At 29.9% G+C, this 20797-nt stretch overlaps 2 protein-coding genes across 6 annotated transcripts in view; one reads left to right on the forward strand and one right to left on the reverse strand.

The window, feature by feature from the left end:
- The window catches only part of nonC (serine/threonine-protein kinase Smg1), a 141216-nt gene that overhangs the window by 61933 nt on the left and 58486 nt on the right, over positions 1-20797 (forward strand). The gene's annotated exons all lie outside the window — the stretch shown is intronic.
- mAChR-C (muscarinic Acetylcholine Receptor, C-type) overlaps positions 1-20797 on the reverse strand; it is a 41897-nt gene that overhangs the window by 4958 nt on the left and 16142 nt on the right. Inside the window, exon 1 of one of the 3 annotated variants that reach the window (XM_014420732.3) lies at positions 20097-20115. The exons of the other annotated variants lie outside the window; for them this stretch is intronic. The gene's annotated coding sequence lies outside the window, so the exon portion shown is untranslated. Of the gene's footprint in view, positions 1-20096; positions 20116-20797 lie in introns of those variants that run through there. 3 annotated transcript variants of the gene reach the window in all.

The following is a 20797-nucleotide window of genomic DNA, read 5'->3' on the forward strand; positions in this document are numbered from 1 at the left end:
TTGCAACATAATATTTAATTTTTTAATCTTTTATTTATTTATTCCCCTTCCATTTTTTAAATCATATTTAAAATTATTAAAGGTTTAATCATTAATTCTTTGTAGATATAACTTACATAAAGATGATGTTCTACAGTACTCATAATTCTAATCATGAGATGGGGGTGGAGAATACCTATTACAGAAACCTGCTGGTAGGTTTTATTATATAAAAATCTAGAATATTTTTTGAATTGGTAGGTGAGGTTATATTACCATTTGTGTGGCATACTTCTATTTTCCCTTTTCATTTCGCTTAAGATTTTTCATATTGTGTATACTGAAGTTTGAATTCGACTTTTTTGATCTACATACAATGTGCTAACTTTTTATTAAAAGGATTTTAAAAATTAAAAAAGAAAATTCAGAAATTTTTTTTTTTTTCCCCGGCCAAGACTCCCATTGGAGTCCTATACCTATATTGCCTAACCATGGTTGGGGGTCAAAGTTATTCATTTTGTGGGACCGCCATTCAATGAAAACAGTCAACGTCCCAGGCTGGATTCAAACCAGCACCGCCAATAGACAACAAATTGGTAAGGCTGTGTCTTAACCACTGAGCTATGGGCGGCCCAATTCAGAAAGTTAAAGTATGGTCATGGTTTAATAATACCTGGGAAGGCGTGTAAATTTAATATAGGATGTGGTTTAGCTCAAAAATTTTATAATCTACGTTGCACCATGAACTTTTACCTAATCTTTAAATCTTGATTAGCGAATAGAATAGGGTTTTTGAAGAAGAGGATGGCTCTTGAGACTTAAAAATCCCAACTTGGACAGTACCTTCTGGGTCTTATCGTTTTTGTTTATGCCATGTACTGCGCCCCTGAAGATTATTCTCTTTCGACATTATTATTAATGATGGTAATACAGCAGAAGTGTTTCGTTTTGAATTGTTCGCCCACCTAAGCTCAGGAATCGATAAAAATCGCATCTCGGTGCCAACTTAGCGTCTATCTGACTATCTTTGACTCTATTTCTGGAACGGATCGTTGTTGAACTGCTCTCGTTATGACCCTATTAAAAAGGTTGCAACGGAGAATGATTTGTCATTATTTCATTCTTGGAAATAATAGTTGTTCGAAGTTCGGACTTATTTGTTGCATAGTGTCAAGGCAAAATCGGGTCTCTTATGGGAAAAATTAATTATATTTAAAAATTTAAGTCTGAAATACAGATACACCTCAAAGAAAATTCCTGGATCCGCTACTGTTCCAAGATGGCATTAAAAATAACTTGGGGTGGATCATGCATCCTTGATCGGACATAGTATAGAACGCCCTTAAGTTAAAAAACGGTTAGTAAATTGGATGGTTTGGTCGTTTGTCATTATAATTGGGCTTGATACTATCAATTGCTTTCTAACTTTAATATACACAAAATTAGTCTAAATGGTTTAATCTCATTGACTTAGGTCTCTTGGGTTTTATTTTTCCCATACATTAATATTATTTTATATGGTGCTCAATTCTTTTATTATATACATACATGTATTCAGTCCATTTGAAAAAAACTATAGTACATGAGATAATTTTTTGTATTTAAAGTTTTTTTCAGATATTTCTTTGTATTCGTTCTAGTTAAGGAAGTTTTCACTCACTTCCTTATATCGGTGTATCATTGTAAATTTCAATTTTTGGGGTTAACACCATTATAACTTAAGTGCGTAATATAAGTTTGTTAAGTGATGAAATATTGCTGTTAAAGGCGTGAAACCTCTCCTAAGTCCGAAGACAACTATACGATTAGTAAAAAAAACAAAATCATTCAAGAAACATCTGGTCTTAACCATTGTTTTGTAGTATTTTTATAAATATTTTTGATGACTTTTTGAAGCCTTAAGTTTTATTTTTTAAGACCACACAATTTTTTTCTCAGACTTATAAGGTCCTAAATTTCCTTTCTAAAAATATTTTTATTCGCTTTGGATACACCTTCATTGACTATTATAGTATGGGATGAGAAGTACTTTATCACTACTCATACTGATGTTAATGTGATCCCTAGTAAACAAATAAATTAATGCCCATCAATCTTATGGATTTCACGTTGTACCTGTGATCACAATTTCCTCTTTCCGTCAAAAAGTGGTCGCAAGATGTTTTGACAAATAAAACATATGCTGTTGATTGAGTTTTGATTGAAAAGTGGGTTCGTTAGACCTATTGAATTGAGAATATGATTGATTGGAAAATATGGAACTGTTTGGACGTCCTCTTTCGTATCCAACTCGCGCTCTCCCGTTTTATTCATGCGGTGTCCTCAATTTTTTTTTTGTCGTCCTTTCAAAATGGAAGTAAAAAATATTTTAATTTTATTTATTTTTAGGTTATAAACATATTGCTTTCCTTTCCTTTTTATTAAAACTTGTTCTATACAATTTAATTATTATTTGCGGCTTATAAGCGAGCACCTTCGCTAATACCTGGAGTCTATTGATTAAGCTGGCAATTTATCTTACATTTTCATTAAGTTGCTGGGGAGACAAGTGAGAGGTACACATGCGCATACCCAACTAAAACCAATTTAGAACAAGCCTTAGCGAACTGTATGAGGTCATTGACAACTCTATTCTTCTTCATTCTAAGCTGTCCTGGAGTCCTCTATCTCTAAGAACAATTTGAGAAATCACTTATATTTATATAAATTTAACTTTTGGAGAAGTATTCTATAATACAGAAATGTAACCAAAACTTTGATCTGTTGATTTTGGTTGTGCTGAAACATCAAATGAACTTTGTTATCCTCCTTCACTTACAAATATTTAACAAATCCATGATATTCCAGACCAGTTTTGTTGCGCGAAAATGTTTCATAGCTCTTAGGAGTACTCAACTGAACAAGTTCAAATTTTTTTGGTACCAAAGGACGTTAAAATTTACGAAATGTCACAAATCGGACTCGTAATGTCACAAATATATTTAATGTTTTCAGAAAAGAGAGAAAAATAGTCTTTCCAAGTATACCAAAAGCTTTAAAATAAGGGTCGAAGCATTGATGATTAATAAATGTTTCAAGGCGATTAGAGAAAATATGCACTCTCTCCAAAATGAAAATGATCTCTCTTCAATGAAAATGAAAATATGCATTCTCTCCGGCAAGAGAAAAATTTCAACTATATTTCCTTAAGATTATTTTCCTTCTTAGAAAATGTACTTCAACAATGAGGAAAAATTATAAAAAACGTTCTGGCCCCTGCTTCATAATGAAAGCTAATAGTGTTGGTTCATAATACAAGTATAGAAACAACGTGGTAATAACAATAATATTTATTTTTTTCATAATAGGGATGACTACTATTGATATTGCAGGAGTTAAAAAGTACTGAAGTACAAGTCAGTGTAATTGTATTAGGTTAAATCGACAAGACTAATAGTATTAGTTTGTACTTTATTATGAAACGTGGCCCAGGTGTTATAAAATATCTATAATAATATTATATAATTATGCAGTTGCCTAACAATTCTTCTGATCGCTCAAAAATCATTTACTATTTTCCTTAAAAAGGTGCATTGATTCCATAATTTGAAATAATTAAATGAGTAGATAAAAATTTTTAGTTGATTTTTTAAGAAAAAAAAAGGAAAAGAAATAATAATAATAAATAAATACAATAAGATAACAGTAAAGTAAAAATTTAAAATTGCAGGAATTAAAATTTATTGGAATTCAACTTAAAACCTTTATTTACTCGTGCGTTCTAAGACAGAATTCAAACGTTTCGGAACCCTTAGGAAATATAATTTTCCCTCTTTCTCTTTCTGATAATGTACATTTGAGTATACATCTACTGGACTTAAAGGAAATAAAAGTCACTCTAATGTATTTAAACAATCATTAATAAATGATAAATCTCTAATTCAAATCAAGTTAGTTGATTCCGAATCGTGCCATTTGGTATATTTTAACATCTTTTTCGTTCCATAAGAATTTGAAGTTGATCTGTTTGAGTACTCCTAGAGGTGATACAAGTTTTCAAAACTGGTATTGTTAACATTATGGATTTTCCATAAATTTGTACGTGGTGGAAGAAAATGGAGTTCATTTTTGATTTCAGCACACTCCCAAAAAAAAAAAAAAAAAAAAAAACCAAGTAAGATCAGTTAATATTATCAAATCAAATTTTCAAAAGTTTCTTTTTGTTGTTGGATCTGTGTAATTGGACCGTTTTCCTAAACAGCTTTTAAAATATATTTATTGTACTGCTTGCTGGTTATCCTTAAAAAGAAATAATATTTCTCATTCCGAAATTAATTTATTCGGTGTATAAAATTGAAAAAAATTAAACATATTTAAATTCTTTGTATTAAAAAATGGAGGAAGAATGAAACATGTAGCCATGGATACCTTTAACCATAAATTGGTTTCTACTGTTCTTTATTGACTGAGTTAGTCAAGGTCTTGGTGGTGATAAGAAAGACTTTATCTTTCGACGCTATCTACGATGTGGAATGTTTATTTATAAACGTCCTTCTAGTTGTAGAAACCGCAAGTATTTTTTCCTTAAACAACGGTTTGTTGTGTTGTTGCAACTGATGTTTGTATCGATGAGTTTGGATCAAGTTACTAGAGAACTAAAACTTTTTTTCTTTTTTTAGCATGTGATTAGAATATTTTAATCAATTTTCTATAGAAAATGAAATAAAAATATTCATTGGTTGTAAATATTAATATTATGTATGATTATTTTTTTTTTAATTCCTATGGGTTGATACGACCATCATTGACACAAATAGAAAGATTATTTTTTTTTTTAATATGTATTCTTTTTTGGTGAACTAAAGAATCGAAACTTGCTTAGTTACAAATTATTATTATTTATATAGTCAATTTTATTTTACTTCTTCCTAGAATAGAACATCTTTCTTTTAACTCGATTTAGATAATTTTCAGTATGAGATTCTATACGAGAAAACCTTATGATCATTGTTAAATAACATCTCAACTTTCTGACGCTTTTTCTTTTATTTGACTTCTTATTCTCATTTGCTGATAGTTCTTAGTGTCGTTTTATCCTGGTATAGTTTTACTAAGAAGGTCCGAAGACGAAGAAGGTTTTCTCGGATCGGCTTCTATTGACTTAGGCAAATTGTGCTGACATCACCCTAATAGGAAACGTGCTCGTACTTCTGCCGCCAGTCATCGCCCAAGGACTTCAATAAAACTCTCCAAATAATAAGAAATAATCGTATTCCAAGAAACGGATAGTTGGTAAATTTACAATTCTTCGAATCTTTGTAATAAAAGTGTTTAATTTTTATTGTCTCCTTTGAGATCAGCCATTTATTCCGTAATCCATGGAAATTACTAATTTAAAAAAAAAACATTCTATGGGATTATTGTGTTTCACACCATTGGGATGACCACCAAAATAATATTATCACTGGACAGGAAAGACCCACGGAAGGCTGAGCAGTTCCGGCAGTTTACCAAACCGACACCGGATGTGGACAGAAGAGGTTTACAAAAGGTGTTGCCAAACACTGCTGGGCCTAACTCATTTCCTTCTCGTCCATCTTTGCCTCCGATGTTTTTCTCTTTCTGCGTCCATTTGTATAATCGTTGGTTCCCCGTCAATCGATTATGGTTGTTTATAGAATTTAGTAGTTTTTTTATTTACATTATTTTCTGGAAGGGAGTATTTATCTTCTGTGTTCCAAGGTTTTAAATCATATGCCCACTTCTGTTTTGATCACAATAGAAATATTTTTAATTTCATTTAAAATTCAGTTACCAATTTTCTAAAATTCTGATACAAATCTGGTGAATTTTTCACCATGTTCATCATTATCTATTTTTAATGATCATTTCCACTTTTAGGGAACTTGATAACTTTATTTTTTGCCAAGACTATCCACCGCCTTAAAAATGTTGCGAACCACTGGTCTATAGATTGGTGCGTTGAGTTTTTTTAAAATTTAACTAGTTTGAACAACGTTTAGGTGATTTTTCGTTATGAAATAAAGAGATCGTTTATATAAACCTATAGAAATTTAATTTTTTTTTTTTTTATAAAAGGTATGTTTTTTCGACCTGTTTTGTTTTATTAAATATTAGATGTTGAATATTTTCTATTCGAGGAACCTGGAAGTGTTTTTTTGTTTTGATTTACACTTGATTCTCATGTAAGGTACTAGTCTTTCGCAGTTTTTCAATATGACGCTTTCATGATTTGTAGTTGATTACCTGTTTTATGAGACCATAAAGACGATCCCCTTGGGATTACTCCCCTCCCCTCTGCCCCCAGCGACAGCCAATTGTGGCTCCTATAATTGACCAATGGCGTTCTACTGTTACACGAGCACTCACGAAGCTTATGGCCGTTTTATTTTCAAGGGGCTAAAATCAACGACCTAGCCAGATGTCTAATCGGAATTTCGCTGAGAAATTTGAAGTTTTGAGAGAAGTGTAGTAAATTGTAAAGTGCAATTTTATGAAGGACGGACGATATATTTCGAGAGCTGAGTTAGTTTTGCTCCGACCTTCCCCGTTTTACGATATTTTGCTCTCCTTAATATTGGTGCTATCTGGAGTTTTATCGCACCCTCATCTGATTCTAATTTTTATAATTACATCCTCTTCTGTTTTAAAATTTTTTTTATATATAATTGATACTCTGGTTCACGCCAAAGAGAAGCATTTTTAAAAATTATTTTTGGTTTACAAAAATTATTTAAAGTGGATTCGCATAATTCTTTATTCTTGATCTAAGTCAGTAGAGTATTTGAGCTATTTTCTCTTTTGTTATTTCTTACGGTATCCGAGGAAAAGTTTTTTTACGTTATTTGGTTTTATTACGCACAATCGTGCGTTTGTACGATCAGATGCATTTATCCTATTGGGGTACTTTCCTTTAAAATTACAAAGGACAATTTAAGTTTAGTTTAACTGTTTGAAATTTTCAAGTTTTGAAATTATTCCGAGTGTATTCATAATCGTTTAACTTTGTTCCTTTATCAGCATTTGAAAGTAAAACGTAATTAGATTTTTTTTTTAATTTATTTGAATTTCAATTTTGTTATGGTTTTTATAATCATAAAAAAATGTTATATTCCGCTTTTACCTTTACTTTTAAATTAAATTTTAGTCTGAAATGCCAAATGCCTTCCGTTCTCCTTATTTTATGAAAATAAGGTCAAGAATAAAACTCTTAAAAAATAGAATAATAAATAGTAATAATGTTACGTATTAAAATTATTTGACTTCAACAGATCATTAATATTCAAAATTTAAATAAATATTTTGGGTAGGATTCAGATGCGGTATATATATTCGATGTTTTGAATCGGTTATTCATAGTGTAGTTCCGGCATTGCTTTCTAACCACCGAAACGGTTAATGCTTTTGGTGAATATTGTTTAATCTTAATAATAAAGTGGAGTTCCGACTCTTTGTGTTCCTACTTCATTCATAATCCCTGCTTTTATGCCTCTGAGTGATGCAGATAAATGTCACCTCCTACTGTCCCTCCTTTCAAACTTGCACTGTTGTCTATGCCCGTCCTTGACCTCTGCAATCGATCTCCTAGTTTCCAAGGTTGTAACGTCTGCTACTTCTATCTCTACTTTCTATTGCCATCGCTTATAAGATTGGCTGGATCGCATGTTGTTGAGCTCTAGTCCTCTGAGGAAATTGCTCTAGGAGTGTTGGGTCAGAAAAAGCAATATATTGAACAATGATGTTGACTGTTTAACAGATATCTATCTTGACGCTAAATGAAATAACTAATTTTGCCCTTTTGCAATTACTTAAATTTTATTGTTATGGTAATTTATTTATATAGCTGGTTTTATAGTGACTCAACATAAAAAAGTTTTATTTTTAGAAATAGAAATAGGAATTAAATTTTATTCTGGAACAAGAAGACATTGCAAAAACGACAAGCATTAGTGATTCAAGTATTTCAATTAATAAATACAATTTCCATTAAATAAAATATTTAAGGTTTCAACCTAATTGGGATTAAATTTATCAATCTCGCCTTAATAAATTTTGTAAATGACATAGTGATATAAAATTAAAAATATTATTTATGAGTAGTCTTTGAACCGAATGTTTGAAAGTTTGTTGATATTTTCAGATGATTTTCGATTAGGTATAATATATGTTTATAATTTTGTGTTATCTATTTTTATATTTATACAGAATATAATATGCTATATTAGAAATTACCATTTTTTCCCCCAAAGCCTCTATTTACAAACGTATTTACCATTTAATAGGGATATCGTGTTGTGGGATTTTTGTTTTTCTCTGAAACTTAGTTTCGTTTTAAAATTCCAATGAAATAGTAGAGGTTTTTGATTTGTATAACTAGAGTTATATTGTGATATATGAGAAAATTTCACAAATTCATAAATTTACTTGTGCTATTTAAACCTCAAATAATCGATATCAACTGAATGGAAGTACTATATATAAATAAATATGAACATCTAAGTATTGCAGGTCAGGTCTACCGGTGGCGCCGTCTGTGTGTAGCTCATACGGGCAGCGTCGCCTCTGAGATTTGAGGTCTTAATGCTTTTTTGTAAGTTTTAATAAAAAACAGCTGAGTTCTATTATATTTTATAGTTTTAAATTTTCGGTTTTTCCAAAAAAGTTAAATCTGGTGTGATTTGAGATGTAGAGATTTTGTCATTTTTTTTTATTTTGGGAATGCTTTCCAAAGTATTTAATATCCTCTTTATTGCAGTATTTACCCTTAAAAATGTAAGAAATTTTATCTATCATTATATTGAAAGTTAGCGTTGAAATTTAAAAAAGTGATAAATTTTCAATATGTAGGTGGCATAATATTTTATCTTGGGTCTATGTTTCTCTACAACTACAACGTTTAGTCTCTTAAGCCAACATCAGCGATACAGAAACATGGACTAAGTTTAATTAAATAACACAAGCTATAAATCAGCATAGCTTCATAACCACCCAAACGGTTTTGATAAATATTATTTAATCTTAATATTAACAATTTTGAAGTATCACGAGTTTTATTGATTTTTTCTAGTTATCTTGAAAAATGGTATAAATCCAATTAATTAAATTTTTAAAAATGAAACTTCTTTAGGCGTGATTTAGCTAATTGATCAAGACAAAAAAGTGTAACACTTCTCTTATGGGCATGCGCTTGAATGACTACTTCACGATGTCCCTGCTGTACTATAAATGCTTAGGAGCTGTAGGGCAATTGAACTGGTCAGACCAAAATTGTAACTCTTCACTTTCTCTTACGCGTATGTTTACGGTCTTATTACATCGTAATGAGTATCAGTGAACACTAGCTAGCATTTTATACAGTACATCAGCTAAACATATTTTAATATTTGTTTATTATTGTTCTTTATTAACAAACATAAGTTTCGTGATATGGACCAACGATATATATATTTTTTCATTATTAAGGGGCATAAGTTCTGTGATACATACACCTATGTTTTTTTTAAATTCATCTTTTCAATTACATATTCACATCATTATATATCCTCTGGTTTTTCGTTACTAACATCATAGTACATCGTGATACGTACTCATTCCCGATCCCAAACTATAAGTGAAAATCTATACCCAAATTAAAATTCAAGGGATTTTTTGTAGTGGAGAATTTAATTTTGTTTTTCTAAAATAAGATCTAGAACTTGCTGAAAGAAGATAAGTTTTCTGTCCCGTTTTGTTCTTCCTTCATGGTACAATTAGTTGGAAATGAAAATGTTAGCATCACTCATAAGTCATAATACAATATAATAAATAAAAGAATACATACGCTGAAGATTCATTTTTTTTTTTTATGATTCTCGTGCTGATGTAATATCCCCTTTACAAATTATATAAATCTAATTCTGAGGTTTGAATTTTCTTTTCTTGTTCCTAGTTTGGGCTGAGATGATTAGCTTGTTTTGGGAGTGACAATTTTTATGAGCTGAATGTTTTCCTCGGTCTGTCAGAAGACCACTCAGTTTCAAAACAGGAATTTAAAAAAAAAATGCCTGGAACTATCTTCATCTCAATTATTGCTTAAAATACGGCTTAACTAAGGGATATAAAGATTATAAAATGTTTAATACCTTTCAATGAATTTAGGGCGAAAAAAAAATTACCACTATCTTGGATCAAAATCTACATCAAAATATGTCCTTCGACAATCATTGCTTCGGCGGAAGGAAAGGTTCTATGTTCCGACTTGGGTGCAATCCTTGACTAACTGCTCATCACATACAAATTGCTCTGATGAAGGATCTGTTACTGAATCTGTATGCCTTCGTTCTATAACCTTCGGCCTCGCGTTTTTTCTTTGTTCTTCGACGGCCATGAAACTATTCGGTATTTGCTACATTCCTGTACTGTCAGTCACGAAATGTATGTAATAGTTCTGTAACGTATTTCGCCGTGGTTTAAGTGGGGTATTATATAAATTAGTTTTCCTGTTCTTAATAATTACTTAGTTAATAGTTTTAAGCTATAATCATCTGATATATTCCTCCAAATAATGAAAACATATTGGATTATTGATATGTAATTGTTTGGTTATAAAATGGCTATAGAAATAAAAATTACGAGACAGTTATGATTCTTATAGCGTTGAAATGATTTGGATTCTAATAAAATGTCAAGGTTTATTAATAATAATTATCCGTCTTAGGTGTGGCGAGTTGTTTATGTAATCCAGCCAAATTAGTCTGACTAACCTTGCATCCGTATTGCTCTGTTGTATATATATAATATTAGTTTAAGATGAAATCTTCATTTTACTATCGGTGCCGTTCACCGAAAGGTTTGGTACTAAAATAGAACTGACACTGGTCTCAGTTTATTTTGGAATATTTTCACGTGTTGGGAGACCAGACTGCATCAGGAAGGCCTCTCGTAACTCATATAGCGGAAATTCCTTTTCACATCATTACAAGTTCATTTGTTACTTCCTACTGTCACTCGAGGAGTGTTGCCTGTCAAAATTTACTTCTTTTCAAAAACAGTTTTTAATGATTTGCCCATTTAAAATAATTGTTAATCAGCTATTGTGTATTTTCTAATTACCCCATTTTTTACCAGGAGTATTTATGTATATTATATACTTATTTACAATAAGTATAAGTTGTTCATTTTCAACATGAATAAATAACATATTATTGAAAAATCACAGATATAACGGTGTTTAATTGGTATATATCATATTTGTTAGTTATTTAATACGTTTTTTGTACTACATATAATCAAATATTAATTTTATTTTATAATCTTAAAAACTTTCTTGAGACTGGTGAATTTTTTTAAATAAATAATTTAATTTCTATCCATTTTAGTCTCACCACATTTTATTTTTGTTACAAGTCCGACGTTTCGGCCAATCCGGCCATCCTCAGGGACAATCTTAATTCATTTTTGGAATTATATAATTTAAAAACTCTAAATCCATGCAGGCTATTCTGCCCAGGTCAAAACAATAATTTCTAATTAGTCAATATTCACTTAAAACCAAAATTAATATCATTTATCACAGCACTATTCCAAAAAAACTTTTATCACAACTTGTCGGACTTGTAAGAAAAATAAAGTGTTTTGAGACTAAAATGGATAGTAATTAAATTATTTATTTTTATAAAATAATTTTGTTTTTCACATTTTTTCTGTTGGGAAGAAAATAATCTTGCTTTAGAGTCAATGTTTAATCAAGATTGTCTTTGTTTTATTCCACTTCATCACAAACACTTAATACTAATGAACTTAAGTCTGAATGAATGAACACTGCGACTTCGACCCTCTTTTTTCAAACTACTGTCACAGTAGCCAATGAAACACTCCTCTGTTGTACTGTCGTATTTCATATAGAATTATTGATGTGATCTGGTCTTTTTCTGTTAATAGTGCCTGTATTGGCGAAACGTTGTGCAAAAGGATTGTTTTGAATGTTTAAGATTTTGTTTTTCGATTATTCCTATTCCAATGGAAAGACGAATTACAGATATATTGAATGTACTAATAATGGTGGAATATTACTCCATCGTCTGTCGTACTGATTTCGATTCCCTTTTACTGTGCATTTTGCTTAGACTAGCTTTTTGACAGGTAGCGTAAAATAAACCGAATCGCTGGTACAGCAAAGCTAATTGTTCGACTTCCTCGTTCTGTATCTTGAACCCGTCCGCCTCTTCTTCAGATTTCGGGTCACCCATCAGTTGTTCAGGAAATATTCAGATCCGTTATTTCAATGTTTCCTGACTGTCCTAGTAAATGTTACAATTTATTAACCGTTTGATTTAGTTTAGTTTTATTATTACCTTTAAATTATAATGGCTTTCTTTACTACACACGAGTAAATAAATGTTTTACTTTCATTGGCTCGGTTGACAGCTGAGCTGTGTCATTGAAGTTGTAACTACTGGACTCAGATCCGATTCCGGCTAGTGAACTTATTTATTTATATTAGCCCTAATACGATCCTGGGTTTGACACCCTTAGGGTACACACTCAGCCTCTATAAAATTGGTACACTTTTTTCGGGGGAAAACCTGGCTGTTGAGCGTCGTGATTCTGTCCAGCTTATAGGTTATCCAATATTTTTATATTTATGTTATAGTTTTATATTTCCAATAAAACTGTATTTTCTTACGAAACATATGCTCTCAGAATTAACTGGTGGTAAATATAAAATAAATAAATTGTTGAGATAGCACTAAATACGTCAGAATAAAGTAAAAGAACTGACTTATTAACTAAAATTAAAAATTTAAAGATCGTTAATACACTTAGATTAAATCATTTAACTTTTTTTTTTTAGTTTCTGAGGAATTGGCCTAATAAATTTAACTTCATCGCATATTAATACACAAATACAAATGCACTTTACCTATATATTTGATTTTACCCAATATTCAATTAGTATTATATTTTCTTTATAATTTCCGGATTAACCGGCTTTCTTGTTTTACCGGCGATGTCTTTGAGGAATGGTAAGAGGTACAGGAATTTTATTTTTCTCCACTTGCATACAATTACTTAAATCATTTATGTTTTTAATATACCTCCATGAAATTTAAACTTAATTTTAAAAATAAATAATAACAAGAAATTAATATTAAAAAAATAACGTAAAGAACTTTTTTTGTATAAAAACCAACTCACAGACAAAATATATACTTGTCATTGTAAAAGATCTAAAGTATTAAATTTGTCTAAATATTAGTAATATACATATAAGTTAAATTAGTATTGCAGTTTATTTTCTTTTGTACCTCCCGCGTTAACCGGTTCTCATTCTTTACCGGTGGTGTTTTGGAAGTAAATCAGGAGATTTTGTTAGTTATCGGGTTATATATTTTTTTCTCCACTGGCTAACAATTCCTAACATGGATTATTTGCTTTTAACTTCCCGGTTTTAAATTTAAATTGAATTAAAAAAATAAAGTAAAATTTTAAAATAAAATAAAAATACAGTGAGAACTTAAAATTAAAATAATAAGAACTTATTCCAGTACAAAATTCAACTAATAGAAATTATAACAATATATATGACTATATGCATGTATAAATTGTAAATTTAAGGTGTTAACAATTATTAAATTTGTCTAAATATTATTCAGTTTACATTTAAATTTATATAATGAATTCTATGATTATAACTGTATTGTTATATGGTCACCTAGAAGTGATTATCTATGTTGTAAGGTGATCATTATTACTTGGAGAATGTAGAATCATATTACGGAATATGATAGGATCTCACTTTATTACTGGGTCTTGAAATGTTGTATAATAGTTATGTCAATTGTTTATTGTATAACATACTTTATTCGATTTATTTTATTTTTTTATTCTCTCCCTCTTTCTCATTATTTACTTTTAAATTTTGAACTTATGTTGATTGTATTATATTGTAGTAGAGAGAGGGAGAGAGAGAGATAGAGAGATATTATTCCCGAAAAATTCCATGAGCTTAGAAGGAAATATTTGTATATATAGGATGGTCAGCATTGAGCCGAATCCCTCTTGGTTAATTTCTGTATTTATATCAGGCTCTTTATTTTCTATCTGACCTACGAAGTGTTTAGCTAAGAAGGATACATAGTTGTTAAAATATTACGAGTTTATTAGAATCGTAAATGCTTATTTTCTCGTCGTTAAAGTCTATTTTACGTTATTTCTGACTGAAAATTTTGATAAACTTAAATTCGTTATGATATTTTTAGATTTGGCTAGCCTTCACATCTTGCACGTGTATCAGAGCTGCAATTTCTAAAACAGCCCTTTTTTTCCCTTCTTTAAATGTAAAAAGAGAGACACAACAGCGGTAATACGGTGGCGACAATATAAATTCTCTTTTCTATATGTTGTGAAGGCTCAAATTTATTCCTACTTAATATACAATTCAACTGGTGATAAAGTCAGTATATTTATGTTACTTTGAGAATCCACGCCTTCCGTAAGCATTCTTAATGTTTTGGATCATTTCCAGAACGTTCGAATAACGTCTTACCTAGGGAAAGAGAGTTTGACTAATTTACGAACTGTTGGTCATAGGCGGGTCTTCGCTAACTATATTTCTAAATATTGAACAGTTATTACACAAAATGTTTTTATGGGAAAGGGGTGAGCGAAGGATTTTATAAAAAAAGAAAAATTAATTCACTAATATTGCTCAAAATACTTTATTAAAATACAAAGTTAATTCATTAACTTTGAGGATCATTTTATTTCTAACTAACGGATTTCAGTGTTGGAATAACCAATAAATCCTACTTACAAAGCTTATGCCTAAGTTTTTTAAGTATCAAATTTTTCAATATTAATTTTTTATTTTTTTTTCTACATTTTTGTTTTCTTTGAATCGTTTATGATTCTAATTTCAATTTTAAATAAATAAAATATAATTATTGGTACCTTAATTTTTAATTAGAAAAAAAAAGTTTTTAAGTATGAACCGAGCAAAGTCTATTCTGTTAACTTTAAATTTTCATCATACAATATTTTAAATTCTGACAGCTAGTATTGTTGTGGTTGTTTTTCTTTTCTTTTTTTAAATATTTGAGTTGTATGACGTAAATCTTATTTTCAATTTTCAGTTCATATCTTAAAGCATGTATAGGTCTTTACATAGATAACTACATGTCTTTAAAAATAAAGGACGACTGTTACAACCTTAGAATTCAGTAAGTTTAAGAAACGATAGAAACGTAAAAGTAAGAACATAAACATGTGTTGATGTGAACAAAAAATCTATTGGGACACTAAATAACTTGAGATATGAATTTGAAAGTATTAAAAAGCCATATAAAACCAATCAAGTCGATTTTCCATCCTTTTTTTTATATGTTTATTTCTCTTCTCCGAGAGTTTTTATACAAATTGATCATGAGATGAAAGGGTATCTTCCAAAATCGGTTAAATTACTTAAACAGCTTTTGAATGAATCCTTTCACAGTATGATTATTCTGAAAAAAAAATTGTTGGAGAAAAGAGGAAATTTAAGAAATGGAAAATATAAGGTTGGTTTTGGAATGTAACGCCTTGTTTAAACATTTTGATTATGCTTTTAATTATCTTGAGCTGATTAATATTGAATTTATTTTTACCGGTAAGGTTCCTAGTTCCTCTCCTGTTAGATTAGAAATGTTTCCTGTTATCTTCAGGATGTTGAATCCTGAATTATACTTTCATTTATACATGTAGTAATGACTGTTATGAAACGTCTTGATATTAGGAGTGGATACTTGTTATACCCACGTATATTGTATACGTGTGTTGAAGAAGTTTGATTCATTGCTAAATATGTTTGTAAATATTATTTGATTCAACATTCTTTAATCGCGGCTGCAAGGTCTACCTATCCTTCACAAATAAAAGTGATCCGTGTACTCTAAATTTGTTACATTTACTTTTCTACGAGTGCATGTGGAATATATCGTAAAAAAATTATTACGATCGTCCAAAATTTCGGATTCAGGTTTTCGAATAACTAAAAGTTATGTCTGTTTGTATGCCCAGATGTTATAGCAACGTTTTTGTCAAAATCGATCACCCTATACTTTAGAGAATTGCTTTTGCAATTGTTTAGGATTTTCTGTAAAACGTCTCAAACGATTTTGATTAAACTTGGTAAATCAATATACAATTACGTGGTTTATAATATGAGGTAGGTATTATCCTCATTGGATTTGTCTAATAGGGCTTAAATAACGAGTTAGAAAAGTACCGAAGACGTAATAGTTGGAACTTAGTTTTTTAATGATAGTACATTAAAACTTAACAATTAGGATGTAATGTTGAAGGTAGAATTTTTATGTTTACATTTTTTTTTATTTATCTTTATGGTGGATCTAGGATGTTCTATCTTATTGAGAAATATACCTCCGAGACCTGACCGTCATGTGGTCCACTTCTCTATTTGTCATTCGTTAGTAATCCATCAACCCACCCTTAGGACAGATGGCTGCAGCTACCCTTCGATCAACAGACTTCCCTTTCGTTCCATCTTGCTTTGCCCTTTAGTCCTTCCTCTTCACCACCCCTTGTTATCTTGGTCAAACAGACGTCACGCCACTACTCCACCAGTGAGATCTGCCTTATCTTTGTCACTAAGCACCATTCTACTTCCATTCATCGACCCCCTCCTGTTTCCGGAGTTATTAAAAGACCATCGATTGTTCTTATCTGTCCATGTATCATCACGGAAGCGGTGGGCGTTTCTTGTTGTTTTATTCTTGGAATAGTGGGATAAATATTTTATTTATAATCCTCCTAATTAAGTATAGGTGAAAATGGCAAACGTTTACAAATAATATAAATTATTTAAAATATAATTTTTTTCAATTTCTTGACACTGGTATTTATTAAATTATTCAAATTGTAATCCTTGTATAGTCTCAACACTTTTTATTAAATCAATAGTCCTACGTTTCGGCCAAATCAGCCATCCTTACGGATAATCTTTTTTTTTTTTTTAATTTATTCATTGCTATTTACAACCGTACATTATAATACATTTAGTAAATCTGATGTATATGAAATAAGATGGCCACGAGATCTGCTAATGTAAAATGTCATTAGAGTGTTACCAATGGGTAGTTTCTCTACACTTCTGTAACACTCCATTTTAACTAAGTACAAATTTACTGAATGTATTATATAATATAAAGTTGTAAATTTCAATAAAGATATTAAAAAAAAAATAAACGAAGTTTAAATATATTTGCAAACTCAGCCTGAGCCGTGTCAACTAGTAGTAGCTTTTTTAGAAAAACCGTTGTTACTTGTTATTAATCATTACTTATTATATTTAATTATTATTACTTATTGTTCCTATCGAAAAAATGTATCAGCTATGGATATTAGGATTATGAAAATAGTTTTACTGAAAAATATGTTAGTTATTGACATGTTCATGTTTAGATTAGATTTTGATAAATATACAGCAAAATACGATTGTTCCTGATGATTATGGTGAAATAATTTTACCTATAATTATTATAGTTATCAAATAACTACTTAAATAAAATAAATACTTTTATTATTATATGCCGATGTTTTGAGCTAAGTTGCGGGCCTTCTTTAGGGCTAATCAATGGAAGTAAAAAAAGCGACCAAGGTTGAATATATAATAGGAAATGCATGGAACAATTTTTTTTTTTCTTGACCTCTCCCAACCAATTTATTAAAAATAAATAGGTAACTTAAAAAAAAAAAAAAATAAATAAAATAAAAAATAAAACCATTCAGTTTTCAGTATGTTTTTTTTACTAAATGGAAAAATACTGGCATTATCTTATGAATAACAAAGCTGGAATTTGTTGTTTTGCGAGGTATATCACTTCGTCATTTTGTTTGTCTCTTTCATTGTGCGAAGTAGTTGCAAATATTCCTCTTAGGGCTTCCACCTCTGTTCACATGCTACCTAATCGATTACTCCATGTCAAACTCCTCAAATGTCCTTAATGTCTTTAAGTTCTATAGATCGCTCGATGAAGGGCCGTCTAGGAACGTGGCTACACTTAGGAATCTCGTCTTAAGTAGCGTGAGGGCTCCTATGACCTTTGCTAGACCTCTCGAAGCCTCTTCACCGTTTGAGAAGTCGATGGACTAATTGAAGGAATTGGTTGGAATTATTTTGGGTGGTTAAGGCTATTCGTGATAATGAGCTGATATAGTCAGTTGGTTTGAATTATTCTTATTTCATTTGAACCATGGATGATTTAACTAGCTATGAAAAGTTCTAAGTTTCATCCGGTAGGCTCGTTATAGTCAATTGATAATGATGCGACTAGACGAAGAGATGTTATGTAATTTCATTTCCTCCTTAAGATTTAACGATTTAACGTGCTATTGAAAATGTAAAAAATAATAAATATATAATATATAAATAATGATAAAAAAGTATGGTCAGCGTTTATAACCTTAAGAGATATACAGTAGATATATATAGTACAGTATAGTTATATTATGCTTTATGTATTGCACAACATTATTAATACAATTTAAATGAATTAATTCATTGTCAAATGTTTCCTATTTCTGTCCTAAGACTGCCACAAATTTTTTTAAAGGGTAGAAAATCGCATCTTTTCAGAAGAATCTTGATGTTAAAAATTGATTTGTTTTCATATAGAATTTTTTTTTCAACATAGCCAGTGATTTACTATCAAGTAGAAAAAATATTTTTGTGCATAAAAATTACCTAAAAATTAAATAACCCTAAATAAAACGTTTTTCACACTTATATATACCGATATACTATTAACGATTTTTTGATGAATGGCGTTGTGCCATGTAGATTTAAACGTTGAATTGTGAAAAATACCTCGAACTGAGCGTTAATGGAAAGAAACAAAATTAACTAATAAATGACTACTTTTTTTCAAAACCAAAATAATACGCATTAACCATTATGCTCAGATATGACTTTCTGAAGATATAGTTCAACAGCTATGTCTACACTATGCGTTTTTCTGTAATGACATCCGACACGCGCAGTGTATTTGTTGCATGTGCAGATTGCGGTATGTGTTATGACAACGCAGGCCATAAAACAGTGTGGACAAGGTTTATAAGCTGCTTAACTTACATTTGATTTACTTATTTATCTGTTTCGAAACTTACAACTAGAGAGAAGTTGTTATTTACGTCATGTATTTAAAATATTTTCTTTACCCAAGAAACTCTAAAATGTGTTTAGTAATAAAGATTTTTCAAAACTGTGTTTAAGAAACTTTTATTTCTCCTTGTCTTCTAACCTTACGTCCAATTAGTTTCATATTTTAATTTTTTTTTTTTTAATATTCTTGTCTGTTATGTATTTATAAATTATGTATTAGCCATTTAAATAATTCCCTTTTTTCCCTTCCTTGACTTTGCAGTACCGAATTTGTGTAAAAGAGTAAGGGCAAATGGCTAATTTAAATTGCTGATTTTGACCCGATGCTTGTTAATTGGATGTCTGGGTCAACTAAAGAACATTTTGTATATTCTACTTTCAAATTGTGAACTTTAAAAAAAAAAAATCTATATTATAATGAAATCAATATTTCAGTTTTGTATGTTATTGTTCCTTTACTTTTATAAGTTTCATTAGCGGTTTTCGGTTGTGTCCTCATATTCCTGAGGCAGAATTAATTAATTCTCCGTATATTTTCATAATATCTCTTTCTAAACACTTAGTTCATTTGATTCTTTCGAGTAAAAAAAAAATGTAGAAACCTAATTAATATTATATATTTAACCATTTATTTTATTTTTTTTAAAATCAGTTAGCGAAAACCTTATTTATTAAAAAAAAAATTATTGTCAAAATTGTTTTAAAACCAGATTATTATAATTATTTTTCGTGACTATTGGTCTGCATTGAATAATTTTTTTTAAATTCAATATTATTGATCGAAAAAATAATGCAGTGTAAAAATATTTAAATTTGTATACTTTTATTCGACAATTTTAGATAATCTTTACAGTCTTATCACAACTCATTGACAGCTTTAAATAGATTTTGTAAAATATAAAATCTATAAGAATAATTCTAATTAATCCTTGAATTGGAAATTAATAATTAGCAATATCACGTATAATTAATGTAATACCTGTTAAAAGTCGGTGCTTACAGGAAGGAACCTTGAATAACTGACACTATTTAACAGAATGCTACGAGAATGAATCTGTAAGAACAGCTGACAGCTCAGTACCGCTGTATGCCTAGGCACGGCTGATAAACTGACCCAATGGTGGGTGGGGGTACCTTGCCTTTCATATTTATATAAAACTTTGTTTTTATTTAATCGAAATCTATAAGGAGTTTATGTCTGAAAATTTAAATTTTCTATATATTTCAGCATTAATATCGATCAAAATAAAACCAAACGGGAAATTAATATGTAAAGATAAATAAGAGAAAATAAAAACGATACAACGTTATACTTCATTAAAGTATTAATATGCTGAAAAACTTATGAAAATTAGTGTTAGACCTTGGTTTAGTAGATTTATATTAGTTTACTGGTTTGATGATTTATTCTGGCTGTAAGATCATGATGTTTAATGCAAAAATTAAATGAGTTTTGAAGCTTTAATGATGATTCAATGGTTTTGAATTTTTTTTTCATTATTGTATATTCGGAAATATACGTTTATGGTTAGGAAAATGGGGGCAAAAATCTCGATTAAACAAATTTATCCATTAGACGACGCAAATAATGCAAGTGCCACAATAATCGAACAAATCATCAAAGTAATCATAATTAGTAATCTAAAAAAATATAAATTAATGTTGTACTGTTATAACACT

Source organism: Halyomorpha halys, unplaced genomic scaffold (assembly GCF_000696795.3).
Source record: "Halyomorpha halys isolate HHAL.00 unplaced genomic scaffold, Hhal_1.1 Scaffold287.1, whole genome shotgun sequence".
NCBI lineage: Eukaryota > Metazoa > Arthropoda > Insecta > Hemiptera > Pentatomidae > Halyomorpha > Halyomorpha halys.